Source organism: Equus quagga, chromosome 14 (genome assembly GCF_021613505.1).
Source record: "Equus quagga isolate Etosha38 chromosome 14, UCLA_HA_Equagga_1.0, whole genome shotgun sequence".
Taxonomy (NCBI): domain Eukaryota; kingdom Metazoa; phylum Chordata; class Mammalia; order Perissodactyla; family Equidae; genus Equus; species Equus quagga.
In genome coordinates, this window is record NC_060280.1 from 30,061,264 (window position 1) to 30,075,620 (window position 14,357).

The 14,357-nt window shown below is 45.3% G+C and overlaps 1 protein-coding gene across 4 annotated transcripts in view; it reads left to right on the forward strand.

The window, feature by feature from the left end:
- Nucleotides 1–6,189: 6,189 nt before the first annotated feature.
- Nucleotides 6,190–14,357, forward strand: part of MOGAT2 (monoacylglycerol O-acyltransferase 2) — a 26,754-nt gene continuing 18,586 nt past the window's right edge. The window contains exons 1-3 of one of the 4 annotated variants that reach the window (XM_046685985.1): nt 6,190–6,435; nt 7,186–7,334; nt 7,585–7,708. The gene's annotated coding sequence lies outside the window, so the exon portion shown is untranslated. Of the gene's footprint in view, nt 6,436–7,185; nt 7,335–7,392; nt 7,709–14,357 lie in introns of those variants that run through there. The other 3 variants (XR_006891962.1, XR_006891963.1, XM_046685986.1) reach the window with 3 other exon arrangements.

Genomic DNA, 14,357 nt, shown 5'->3' on the forward strand with positions numbered 1-14,357 from the left:
GCTGACTGTGAACTCCTTTGAGTTCCTCGGGACCTTGCCTGTCTTATTTACTCGGTTTTCATTCCCTAGAACTGTGTTTGGCACATAGCAGATAGCCAAAAAAGGGAAACAAACAAACAAGCAAAAAATCTTGTTGACTGAACGAACCAATCAGAGGACCAGTGAAGGGGATACTGGGAGGAATCACAGTACCATTGTCAGAACAGAGGTGAGGCATCAGTTAGGGTGGAGGTCAGGTTTATACAGGTGCCGTTTTGGATGACAGCAAAGGAGCCAAGCGGAAGGTTCTGATGGGCATTTGGAGATATAATAATAGAGTGAATCGGAGAGGGTTTTGAATGTAGATTTGAGAGTTATCCTTAATCATCTATTAATGTACTTAATCAGCCATCTACTAATCCATTAATCCATCTATCTCTTCATTCATTTGTCTATGCATCCCTATACATATTCATTCATGGATTCACCACAAACTTTTGAGTAAATCATGAGCCAAGCCTTGGGTACCAGGGGCACATTGGCCAATAGACAGTCTCTGCCCTCAAGGACTATAAGTCTGGAGAGGACGGAGAGTAGTGGACAGAAAGTTATACTAGATTGTAGTAAGCACTGCTATGAGGTAGCCACGAGTGTGCCATACAGAGCAGAGTTGAAAACATGTGGGTGAAAATAGAGAATTTAATCTTAAGGACAAATTAATTAGGCAGTATTGAAGAGGAGGAGCTGACGAGAGCTGACACACAAAGGAAGATGTGGATCAGGGTGATGAAAGGAGAAACAGGAGAGAAATTCTATCACAGTAGAAAAACTTAGGCTTTAGAGTCAGAGCGACCACATTGGAATCCCAGTCCTGCTTCTTACCAGCTGAGTAACTTTGGAGAAAAGATTTATCCTCTCTGAGCCTCAGTTTCCTCCCTGGAAAACAGGGATAATAGTACAACCTCATAGCCGTGTTGTGGAATAGACCCTGCCTGATACATAGTAGGTGTTCATAGACGTTGCTTAGGGTGGTGATGATGATGGTGTGATGATGATGGTGGTGATGATGGTGGTGGTAGTAATGACAATGGTGGTGGTGGTAGAGATGAAGATGGTGGTGATAGTAACTAGAAGACAATTTAGAGACCTTACTCCTTGCTTTTTGAGCAGTATTTGACTCGAATTTCTTGAGGCATTGCCCTTGGATATGAGAATGCCAAATAAAGTTTCGGTGGAGAGCAGAAGGGTGGGCCAAGTTTGTGCTGCCATCTTTTGCAGGATGACCGCAGTTTTGATGGAAGCTGGACACCAGCCATCCACTTTCTGCAAGGAGAATGCATTAGCCACAATCCATCACACTGGTTTGCTGACTCAAAATCTCTCGTGATGAACACTGAAATTAAGTGATTACATTTTTTTGTATTTGAAAAGATATGCCTTTCTGCTGGACTTAAATAGCAGGGTCAAACACAATGGTGGGGGAAGCAGTTTTTAGTTTGAATCAGTTTTCTCTAGATGAATATGGGGACTGTGGCTTGGAACTTGACCAAGATGATCTACATTTTTGCCTTCTGCCCCCCTGCAAAGTGGCAGAGCACTAGGGGTACTGAGGGTGGGGAAGGGGAAGCAGGGCATGTTGAGAAAAGGTAAATATTTCTGTGAGGCAGGCCTTAAAGAGTGATAGTGTCACCTGCTTAAAGCACCCAGCACTGTGCCTGTCATACATCAGTTACATGGCAAATAGATTTCTCATCCCCTATCTCATATAGGATTGGCATCCTGGTGCCCTGGTGGCAGGGACCACCTAAAAAGAGAAGGAAACCAGGACATGGTTAGCCAAACTCAATGACTGGTGAGACTGTGGATTCAAAAGTGGCTGCAAGGAAGGACACTGCTCTTTATCAAGTGCCTACAGACTGCCAAGCATTGTGCTAGTGGCTTCAGATTTGATCCTGACCATAACCCACGAGTTGGTATTATTTACCTCATTTTGCAGATGAGGAAATCAGGGCTCAGAGAGGGGAAGTGACTTGCCACAAATCATGGAACTAAGTCAAGTTTGAGCCAGCATATGCGTCCAGACCTTTCTGAACCCAGAGCCTCTACTCTTTCTTTTACACAGCCCTGTAAAGTTGGAATGCTGGGGAAACGGGGTGTTGGAAATGAGACTGAGGTGTGGGAGAGCCAACGACTCTGGTCTCTTTCTACTTAGTCAGCTCAGGGCCTTGAGTTCTTCGAGGAGCCAAACTTCCAGAGAGCTATGTCTGAGCCAGCAACATGTGGGATGGGGGCAGGGTGGGCAAGAGGACAGCAGGAGGGTACAAGGTGGGGTGGGGGGTGCTTGGAATTACTTGGATCTCCTCCCCACCCAAACCTCTTTCTCCCTTGTTCTCAGCCCCAGGCCCTCCTCTGCACAGGAGGAGTGGCCTTGATGCCGGGGCGGAGAGAGAAGCAGGAACCCTCCCACCCCAGCCATCCAGCTCTGATGGGAGCTCAGCCCTAAGCTCTCCAGGGGGCCAGAACCCTTCACAGAGACCCAGGTAATAGTCTCATGGCCTCATGGCTTGGGGCCCATGAGCTTTTCAAGAACTTACACAAATATTTAAGCCCTGAGAAGAAAAATATATTGGCTCCAAAATGTGAGCAGAAAAAGAGCAACATCAAAATTAATATATGTTTAATTAATGTCTACAAACACAATATTATACTAACTAGTCACGGGCAACCCCAACCAGTTCTTAGTTATCATAAATATAGTTAAGTTCAAGTTAGAAAGCAAAATGAATAATTTACTCTTCATAAAATTCAAAATTATAGAAATCCTTTTCAAAACTTTACTGCAGTAAATGCTATTTGATGCAGGAGTGGTTTATTATGCTTGTCATGACAAGAGTGGGTCCCCAGTCTATGAAAGCCTTAGAAAGACCCTGCTGGCCTTGCAGCGCAGGGTCCCTTCTGGTCACAGCAGTGACCACAGAGGAAGGAGGCTACAGCTGGTTTCCTGGTGGAACTGGGTGTTACAATTCAGTACGTAGGGATGTGGCTGGGCACCATCTGCCATCAACAGCTGTGGTCTCAGGAAATACTGGAGAAGGGCAAGGAGCAAGGCAGCCCATTGGCTACTGGAAACCCAAACACTTATCTGTCATCTGCTCTGCCTGAGCAAGGAGAACAGTATGTTCAGATGAGAGTTTTAGCAACTCCTTCTGGCTGCTGCTGTGTGGAGAAGGGGCTGGCTGGGGCCAGCCTGGAGGCAGAAAGACGAGGGAGGAGGCAGTAGTGGAGTCCAGTGAAGAGGCAGTGGCAGTCCGGCCTGCAGTAGAGGCAGTGAAGACAGAGGAAAGAAGGTGGTTTTGAGAGACGTGCCTAAGAAATGGCCAGACTTTCTAAATAACTGAATGTGGAGATTGAAGGAGAAGGAAGAGTCCTAGATGACTCCAGAGTCCTGGCTGGGAGGAGGGACTGGGAGCTGGTGCCCACGGCAGCCAGAGAATGCAGGAGGGGCACAGGTGTGGTACATGCTGATGTCAGCCTGGGACGTGGAAAGGCTCGTGGAATGCCCAAGGGAAACTGTACAGGATGCAAAGTGACGGACTGGCTTCACCAGGTGGGCCCAAGGGGCAGGCCCAGATGAGGGAACCCACCCAGGTCAGAGACAGCACGTGTTCACTTCACTGGAGGACCAGAGGGTAGAGCCCCCTTCCACCGGGCTCTCATCTTATGTACCATTCATCGTTCCATCCACAAAACCTCTACTGATGCTCAGCCTGGTGGAGAGCGAGACATGAATGAGGGCCACTGTGCTGTGAGGTGGAAAGGGGCTCCCATTTTGAGTGCTGTGGGTCTCCAGTTTTACTTGGTGGGGTATGGTGGGGTCATCACAAGCCTCATGGAGGAGAGGGTATTTGAACTGGGTCTGGAAGGTTGGGTGGGGTATATGTGGGAGAGAGTTGGTCTGGGCAGAGAGAGAGGAGCAGGCCAGCTCACAGAACACAGATTATTGGCTAAGGTTTCTGCCATGGAGAGTAAGAAAAAAGAAAAAGTGCAGAACCAAGACTTACTAAAGCCCTACAAGGCATTGCATGAGTTTCCTGCTGCTGCTGTAGCAAATGGCACATTTATTCTCTCACAGTTCCAGAGGTCATGAGTATGAAATCAGTTTCACCAGGCTAAAGTCAGGCTATTGGCAAGGCCGGTTCCTTCCAGTTCTGAGGGGAGAATCTGCGATCTTGCTTTTTCAGCTTCTGGTGGCTGTGATCTTTGGCTTGTGGCCCCTTCCTCACTTTCAGAGTTCATCACTCCAATCTCTGCTTCCATCATCACTCCCCCTTCTCTTGTGACTGGGACCCCCTGCGTCCCTCTTATGAGGACTATCGTGATTATTTTGGGTCCATCTGGATAACACAAACTAATCCAAAATAATCTCAAACTCCTTAATCTAATCATATCTGCAAAGTCCCTTTTGCCATAGAAGGTAGTGTTACCAAAATCAAAGTGGGGTCCCTCCTGGCGAGTTACATCAGCCTCACCCCCACAAGTAGTTGTCCCACAAAGTAAACTATATTTGCAGCAATTGGGAGACCATGAGGAATAGTTTCCAGAGTCCTCGTATCCCCGAACAAAGGGAAGCAGGGACATTTATTTCTGATGGGGATGAATATTCCCAAGGCAGATGTGGGCATTCGCTTGTGCAGGCTCAGTTGGAAAACATGCTTCCACGTACACTGAAGTTATGATAATAAGACCCAAGCTCCTCCTGGAGAGATCTTAGCATTAAAAATGAGGCAAGGGTCATAGGCGTAGCTCTGTGGTGAGGCTTGGTCTGGTTCATGGTGGTTGGTGATTGCATCTCCTTAACACAACAAAAGGAAAAAGAACAATTTGGAACAACATTTAAAGGCTTCCAAACCCATCCCTGACTTCCCAGGGGCAACTAGTCGCTGACAGTGGCATTCACAGGCTCTGGGGTTTAGGATGTGGTCATCTTTGGGGGCTACTGTTCAGCCTGCCATAGGTGCCCAGCATATTCGTCATCTCCAGGGTATGGAGAGCCACACTCAGATCCTGGGAGCCTGTCTGGTCCAAGGCCCAGGCTTTCAGTCCCTACTCCAAGAGACTGGCACTGTCCCTGAGCTCAGAGATTGCCTAGTTTCTCATTAAGTTTTGTTCAAATAATCAGACAAATGAGGTTGGGAACAGTGGGGTTGAAGAGAGCTAAACGTGCTTGTAGGGGAGCAGAGTTTGCCACCTCAAGATGTGTCACTCTCGCATGAGGATTATTTTGGGCTGGTTACTTTTAAGAAATTGCAGACATGGGAGAAGCTCTGAAAACCAAGTAGTTGTTCCCCTTTGTAAGAGACGTTTGCATTTGTAAGGGAGATGTCCATCTGTAAAAGTGTCTCCCTCTCTACCAGGAGGAGGGGGATGACCTTATCTCTAGAAACTCTTATTAATGTGGAAGGAAAGGACTTAAACCTGCATGATAACCCTACTCTTGTTTACTGTGCTTTTCTGGTGATCTCCCATAACTGACTCCACATACCCGCAACATCCTCTGTCTTTAGCTGAAGATGGTATTTAAGGTGGTGGCGACCTCAGCCATTCTGGTGAGTTACTCGGTTTTCCTTGGTCTCTCCCATGTATACATGTTATAAAGCTTTGTTTGATTTTCTCCTGTTGTTCTGTCTCATGTCAATTTAATTCATAGCCTGGCCAGAAGGACCCAGAGGGTAGAGGATATGTCTTCCTTCCCTACATAATAAATGGCACTTTCTAGGTACTAGGTGCTGGGTATCACATAATCACATAATAGGTGCTGAATCACATAATCACATATCCTGCCCTAAAGAAGCTTACCATCTATGTAATAGATATAAGTACAAATATTGATTTTAATACCACCCATGGAGACAGGGCTGCAGAGGAAATGTCCAGGATGCAAAGAGAAGGAATAACAGGGTGTTCAAAGAAAGTGTCATATAAACAAAGACCTGAAGGAGGAGGAGACAGCAATACAAAGGCTGGGGAAAAAACACTCCAGGCAGAGAGGACAGTATGAGCAAAGGCCCTGAGGTGGGAGGGTGCTTGTGGGCCAAGGTGAAGAGTTTAGAAATCATTGTGCAGGTGTTAAGCAGGGAATTTTCATAATTAAAAACAACAACAATATGGTTTGGAGATTAGATTGCAAGAAGCCAGAGGATGAGCCTTGCTCCCACTGTGTTCCCAGTGTCCAGAGCAGTGCCTGGTAAATAGTATGTGCTCATTCAACAACTATTTGTGGCGTGAATAAATCAAAACAGAAGAAGGAGCATTAGTACAGAGGCTACTGCGGTCATCCCTGCAGGGAATGGTGTCTTGGAGATGGAGAACGGAGATGGGAAGAAGTGGGGACGTTCAAGATGTGTTTTGGAACTAGAAGTGACCGGAGTTGCTGATGAGTTGAAGGCAAAGGGATAGGTAAGGGAGGAATCTAGAATGTCTCCTGGGTTTCTGCCTCGGGGTAGATGATGGTGCCATTTTCTGCGGAGGGGACGATCAGGAGAGGTTAAGGAACACAGTACTGCAGGTGGGAAAGAGAACCAGGAGTCCACCGTTGAACATGTTAGTGTGAGATGCCTTGAGATTTCCTAGCGCAGGTGTCAGGCTGGCAATCTGGAGCCCAGGGGACAGGTACAGGTTGGAATTATAAACTTGGGGATCATCATGCACACATGGCTGTTAAAACTCTTATGAAAAATACCACATGATTTCGCTCATATGGGGAAGATTTAAAAAACCAATAAAAAACAAACTCACGGATGTAGAGAACAGATGGGTGGTTAGCAGAGGGGAAGAGGGGCTGGGGGGATGGTGAAAGGAGTAAAGGGGGACACGTGCAGTGACAGATGGAAACTTAATTTTTGGTGGTGAACGGGATGTAGTCTATACAGAAGTTGAAATATAATGATGTACACCGAAAATTTGTATAATGTTATACACCAATGTGACCTCAATAAAAAAAAAAAACCGTCATGAGCAAGATCACCCAGGGAGAGAGTGTGGACGTAGGGAGAAGAGTGCCAGGACCTAGGCGGGTTCAAAAAGATCTTAAAACAAACAAAAACAGAAGAGGTCATATTCGTTCCCATGGTGAGGTGGGGAAACCTGTCTAACTGCTCTGGGTTTGTTCCCACCTCTGTAAAATGAGACCATAATCCTTCCTCATAGGACAATGCTCCAAAGCATCGGACGCAGCAAACGACACAGCCCTAGGAGGGCTCAGAATTCTCCATCCTGACAAGGCCACAAAGGGACAGACTTAGATCTTCTCCAGCCAAGGCCAGCAGCAAGATATCCTTCACCGTCCGTCTCTGAGAGTAAGTCCCCCCACAGCTCTGCCTCTCAGCCACGCTCTGATCCCTCTTGTGCTATGTCCCGCATAGGATACCCGGCTTACCTGCAGCTTCTCAGAACGACCACCAGAGGGAGCGCCTCCTGGTGACTGGTGCTCGCTGGCTCTCTCCTCGGGCTGCCCCCGCCACCTTCCTCCCTCTCCCCTTCCCTCTACCCGCTTTCCCCTCTTCTGTATCTTTCATCAAAACTTTCCCCGCATCTTCTCTCTGCTAGACTCTATCTCTCATACTGAGGACACAGGATTCCTGAGCTTGAAGATTTCGTGGACTGTTGAAGAAAAGAAACCAGTTACAACCACGGAACGGCGAGCGTGATGCAGGAGAAAGAAGGCTCTGGGGTAAGAAGGACCCAAGTAATTACCGGCAGACTTGTGCCATAAGCAGCTTTAAAGGAAGTTCTTCAGGTAGAAGGAAGACACCAGGCAAAAACTTGGATTTATACTAAGAAATGAAAAATTCCAGAAATGGTAAAAATGAAGACAAATATAAAATACTTTTAGGGCTTTCCAGGTACACAGTTGTATCATCTGCAAGGGACAGGTTTACTCTTTTTCTCCCCAATTCTTATGCTTCTTATTGATTTCTCTTCTCTAACCGTTTTGCCTAATGCCTCCAGTACAATGTTGAATGGTAGAGGGTCTCCTTGGTTTATTGCTGATCTTAGCGGAAATGCCTCTAGTATTTCCCCATTAAGTAAGATTGTAGCTTTAGGAGCAATATATATATATATATGTATCATTATATTAAGAAGACACTCATCAACTTCACTCTATGGTGAGTTTTATCAAGGACTTTTCCAGCATCTATGGAGATAATCATATGATTTTCTTCTTAAACCTATTAAAATCTGATGTATTATATTAATGGTTTCCCTAATCCCACGTGTTTGTGGTATATGGTAATTGCTGTTGGATTGTTTTCTAATATTTTATTTAAATATTTTGCATTAGTATTCATAAGCAATTCAATAAGTCTATAGTTCTCCTTTTGTGCTGCTTTCTAAAAAATTGAGTTTAAATATCAATGTTAGACTTGCTACATAAGAAAGAAATTAGAAGTTTTGAAACAATTTATGGAGCATTGGGGCTATCTAGTCTTTACAGATTTGGTAAAATTCTCCTGTGAAACCATCCGGGCCTGGTGCTTTTTTTGTGGGGAAATTCCTTGATAATTTTCTCTATTTCTTCTATGGAAATTATTTTGTTTAAGTTTTCTATCTTTAATTGAGTCAGTTTGGTAACTTGTATTTCCCTAGGAAACTATCGATTTCATCTAAGAATGCAAATTTATTTTCATTGAAGTTTGCAAATTAGCTTCTTTTGATTTTTAAAATTTCTTCTGTTCCAGTTATTTCTCCACTGTCCTTTCTTATTTTGTATATGTGTCGTTTGTCCCTTTTATTCTTGATTACATTAGCTAATTATTTATTTCGTTAATTTTTTTTGAAAACCAACATTTTATTAATTAGATCTATTCTTTTTCTAATCTCTGTCTCATTAATTTCTGCCTTTATCTTTGTTAGTTTTTTTCCTTGTGCTTTCTGTTGAGTTTCTTTATTGCTCTTGTGCTAGACATTATGACCTTGGAATTTAAGTCATTTATTCTTTCTTTCATTTTTATTTTCATATGTGTTTCCTCAAGATGAAGTGTGGATTCAACATTTTATGAATTCCGACATTCCAAGAGAGATGTTTTGGAATTTGTCAAGATGATTCTTTTTTTTTTTTTTTTATGCGCCACTTTGTATGTGGGATGCCTACCACAGCATGGCTTGCCAAGTGGCGCATAGGTCGACACCGGGGATCCAAGTCGGCGAACCCCGGGCTGCCAAAGCAGAATGTGGGAACTTAACCACTGCACCACTGGGCCAGCCCCAAGATTATTCTAAAATGTATGTGGAAGAGTAAAGGGTTAATTATAGCCTGAACACTTCTAAGGCGGACGAGCAAGGAAGAGGCTTGGCCTCTGAGACGTTAGAACTAAATAATTAAGATGGTGCGGCACTGGCAGAGATAGATAAATTGACGGGTGGGGGAGAATAAAGCCCCGACAGAGACCATGGACGTGTAGAGCTCTGTCATATGGCAGAGGTGGCATGTTGTCTTGTTAGGGAAACAGAGGAGTGTCCAACACATGGGGCTGCCAAAGATTGAAACCTAATTCACATTATATAGAAATCCAGATAAATTAGGACTTACATATGAAAAACAACACTTTAAATTCTTCCTGGAGGGCCAGCCCAGTGGCGTAGAGTTTAAGTTCACACGTTCCACTTCAGCAGCCTGGGGTTTGCCAGTTCAGATCCCCAGTGTGGACATGGCACCACATGGCAAGCCATGCTATGGTAGGTGTCTCACATATAAAGTAGAGGAAGATGGGCACGGATTTTAGCTCAGGGCCAGTCTTCCTCAGCAAAAAGAGAATTGGCAGCAGATGTTAGCTCAGGGCTAATCTTCCTCAAAAAAAAAAAAAGACCACAACAAGCTATCACTTTGCATTCTAGTAAAAAAATAGGAAATCTTGGGCTGGCCTGGTGGTGTAGTGGTTAAGTTTGCGTGCTCCACTTCAGCAGCCTGGGGATCGTGGTTTCAGATCCTGGGCATGTACCTACACACTGCTGATCAAGCCATGCTGTGGTAGGTGTCCCACATACAAGATAGAGGAAGACTGGCACAGAAGTTAGCTCAGGGATAGTCTTCTTCACCAAAAAAAAAGAAGAAGAAGAAGAAGTCTGACCCGACCATACCCAGGGTCAGAGAGTATATACCTCTATGGGATCTCCCATGTATTTCTGGTGAGGGTGTAAATTGGTTTCTAAACTGTTTTGGAAAACAGTTGGACACTCCTTCCGAGCTTGAGCATTGACTTGCCCTTTGACCCAGCATCCCCTTGGGCTGTGCTGAGACTGTGGGATGGAGAAGAGCCAGAGGGGCAAAGAGGAAGCAAGAAGCTGGTGACAGAGTGGGCTGCCTGGGGGCGGAAAGCAGCTTTCCAGTGCAAGAGCTATCTAAAGCAACAGAAGACTGGAAAGAGAACTTCATAGAAAACATTATCCAAATGGCTGATAAACATACGAAAATGTGCTGAAGCTCATTAGGCGTTAGGAAAATACTGTAACCACAATGAAGTACCTCCACACACTCCGTAAAATAGGGAAAATGTTGAGGAGGATGTGGAGCAGGCAGGATTCTCATCAAGGGCTTGTGGCAATGTCAATTTGTACAACCATTTTGGAAAACTATATGGCTTTACACCAGGAGACCCAGCAATTCTATTCCCAGGCACATACTCGACAGAAACGTGTACAAATGTGCAGCAAGCCATGTACAGAACACCCAGACTGCTGTGTGATGAAGGCGAAGCTGCTAAGAGAGTAGATCCTAAGGGTTCTCACCACAAGGAGACTTTTTTTTTTTTTTTTTTGGTGAGGAAGATTAGCCCTGAGCTAACGTGAAATCATGCGGGGTCGGTGAGCAGAGGAGTCAAAAGAAAGATTTCTTGGACTCTCAAGATCTGGCAGTAGTGCTGTTTTATTTAGAGAATAGTGTGGAAGAGCATGGGGACAGTGATGAGGATTTTTAGGCTGGTTACTTTTAAAACTGCAGATGAGAAGCAGGCTCCGAGGACTGGAATTTTGCTTGCCCTTTTGAGACATTTGCGTTTGTGAAGGAAGGGGGGATGACCTTGTAGGGACCTGAAATTGGCCACCCCAGGATATGTCTCTTTGGCATCAGGATTGTTTTGGGCTGATTGCTTTCGATAAACTGGGACAGGGAAGGAGGCTCTGGGGAATGGAACTTGCCCTTGCTGGGACACATTTACATTTGTAAGGTAAATCTCTACCTGTAAAACGTGCCTCCCTCTCTGTACCAGGAAGAAGAGGAGAGATGACCTTGTCCCTAGAAGCTCTTAATGGGGAAGGCAAGAACTTAAGTTGGTTGCTGTCTGGCAATCTCATGTAACTGGTTTAGGGTGGTGGCGTCTAACCTTTCTAATCTTTACTTAATCCGATTTGATTCTTGTCTAAAAGTCATGGGATCACCCAATGACCAGACCCCACCTGCACTGATACCATTTTAACTTTTTTTTCATGTTCTTTCCTTTGTCTTGTAAAGAGATGAATCATATACCTATGCCTTAAATTTAGCTCTAACCCTCAACTTGGGGCAGCAGCAGGAGCTCTGACTGCCCGTGGGTCTTGTCCCCACGCACCAGCTCTGCCTGCCCATGGGTCCTGTCCCCATGCTATTCCACACTATTCTCTAAATAAAAGAGCACTACTGCCAGGTCTTGAAAGTCTAAGAAATCTTTCTTTCAACTCCTCGGCTCGCTGACCCCACATCAGACAGGACCCATGTGCAGTCAGAGCTGCTGTGTGGGGACAGGACCCATGGGCAAGCAGAGCTGCTGCCGGCATGTTGCTGCTGCCGGCATGTTGCTGCTGCCACTTCTGCTGCAAACATGGGTGGAGAGTAAGGCTAAATTTAAGGCATAGGTATGTGAGCCATCTCTTTACAAGACAAAGGAAAGAACATGTAAAAAAGTTAAAATGGTATCAGTGCAGGTGGGGGGTCTGGCCATTGGGTGGTCCCACAACTTTTAGATAAGAATCAAATCGGATTAAGTAAAGGCCAGAAGCCACCACCCTAAATCAGTTACATGAGGTTGCCAGACAGTAACCAGCTTAAGTTCTTGCCTTTGGCATTGATTAAGAGCTTCCAGAGACAAGGTTATCTCCCTTCTTCCTGGCACAGAGAGGGAGGCAACCCCACAGACGGAGGTTTCCCCTACAAATGTAAATGCCTCCCAACAAAGGGTGAGCAAACTCCGCTCCTCAGAGCCTGCTTCTCATCTGCAGTTTTAAAATTAACCAGCCTAAAATCCTCATCATCTACTACCTATCCTCCTCCTTTTTCTGCTGAGGAAGACTGGCCCTGAGTTAACATCCATGCCTATCTTCCTCTACTTTATATGTGGGACGCCTGCCATAGCATGGCTTGACAAGTGGTGCGTAGGTCTGCACCTGGGATCCGAATTGGCAAAGCCCAGGCTGCTGCAGCGGACCGTTTGAACTTAACCGTTGTTCCACTGGGCTGGCCCTCTTTTCTTTTTATTGTATCTGTCAACGAAAATAATCCGTAACCAATCTATAAATGAAAATTTGGGTGAGTTTATTCTGAGTTTAAATCTGAGGATTATAACCCGGGAGAGTCTTTCCACAAAGGAACAGAGCACTCCAAAGAGGTGGGGGGGTTTACAGGGTCGTTATATACCCTCAAAGAGGATGTTTCACATATGATTGGAATGTCCCTTCTACAATAGTCGCGAGACTACGCTGTCGGCACAGCGATTGATGGAAATAGCAGGTGGGTCTTCTGTCTCAGTGAACACAGCAGGGTGGCAGTCTGTTGTCTCCAGCTGGGTGGTCACAGGTGAGCTGGGAGGTGAGTGCAGCAATCAGTTCCTAGCCTAAGGAAAAATGCTAATGTGGGGGGAAGTTGCATCTTTATCTCAAGGGCCTTTGTTCTGGCCATAGGAAATGTCTAAGCAGATATGCAATGCGTGCTCAATAGCCAGTCAGGCCCTTTTGGAGAAAAAAAAAGAGAAGTCAGGCCGAATTAGGTTTATACCAAATGGCTTCCTCATATACTCCAATATATCCTATTGCTTGCCATTTTTATTTGTCATATCTATATGAGAGACAATAACCTATTGTGGTAATCCTTTCACAACCTGTGTAAATCAATCATCATGATGTATGCCTTAAACTTTATACAACAATGTAGGTCAGTTATTTCTCAATAAAACTGGAAGAAAAAGAAAGAACCCATAGCAGCACAATTCCTACTACTCAGGATCAGGCAACAACCCAAATGCCTCTCAGCAGAAAAATGGATTGATTGTGACATATTCAGATAACGAAATCTTATGTGGCAATGAGAACAAATGTATTACAGTAAATACACACAATTTGACTGACTCTCAAGAATATAATCTTGAGCTTAGGAAGTCAGTCCCAAAAGAGTATATACTGTAAGATTCACTTTTTATAAAGTTCGAAAACGGATGAGGGCGGTGAGGCCCTACAGGGGGGCGTGACTGGGGAGGACGCAGGGGTGCTATCTTGATCTGTTTGTTGATCAGAAGGGTTGTTAGACGAGTGTGTTCATTTGGTGAAAATGCACACTCTGCACACTCAGGACTTGTGTGTTGTACTGTGTGTCTGTTGTCCTTCCATTGAAAGTGTACATTTAAAAGGATTTAGGAGAACTGACTGAGAGATGTGCAAGGAGAGGGACAGAAAGAGTCTAGTGTGACTCTAAGGTTCTGGCCTGAGGGGCTAAGTCAATGGAGTACCCCTCTCTTGAGAGAGCAAAGAGCAGAGGAAAGGCTGTGTGGGCCGCTGAGGAGAAATCACGCTCAGCAACACTAACAGATGTGCTCTGATGGAGGTGCTCTGATGGAGGTGCCCAGCGGGTTCCAGTGAAGATGTCAAGAGGCCACCTAGATTTTTCAAGTCTGGAGCCCTGGGGGAACGTCAGAGCTGAAGATGCAGATTTGGAAGCCTTTGTTGTGTAGGTAGAGTACAAGGCCAGGAGCCTGGATGAGATCTCCAAGGGGACGAGTGTGCAAAGAAGAGGTTCGAGGACTGAGGGGGCAGGAGGGTGCTCAAACTTTTAGTCGGTGAAGGGTAAGGGCCACAAAGGAGACCAAGAAGCAGCCAGAGAGGTAGGAAGGAAACCAGGAGAGTGTGGTGGCCATAGGCCAAGAGGTTTCAAGGAGGAGTGACAAATAAAAATGGCAAGTAATAGGATATATTGGAATATATGAGGAAGCCATTTGGTGTAAACCTAATTCGGCCTGACCTTGTCTTTCCAAAAGGGCCTGACCGAGGCCAGTGAGCATACACTGTATATCTGCTTTAGAGATTCCCTATGGCAAGAGCAAAAGGCCCTTGAGATAAAGGTGCAACTTTCCTCCCCCTCC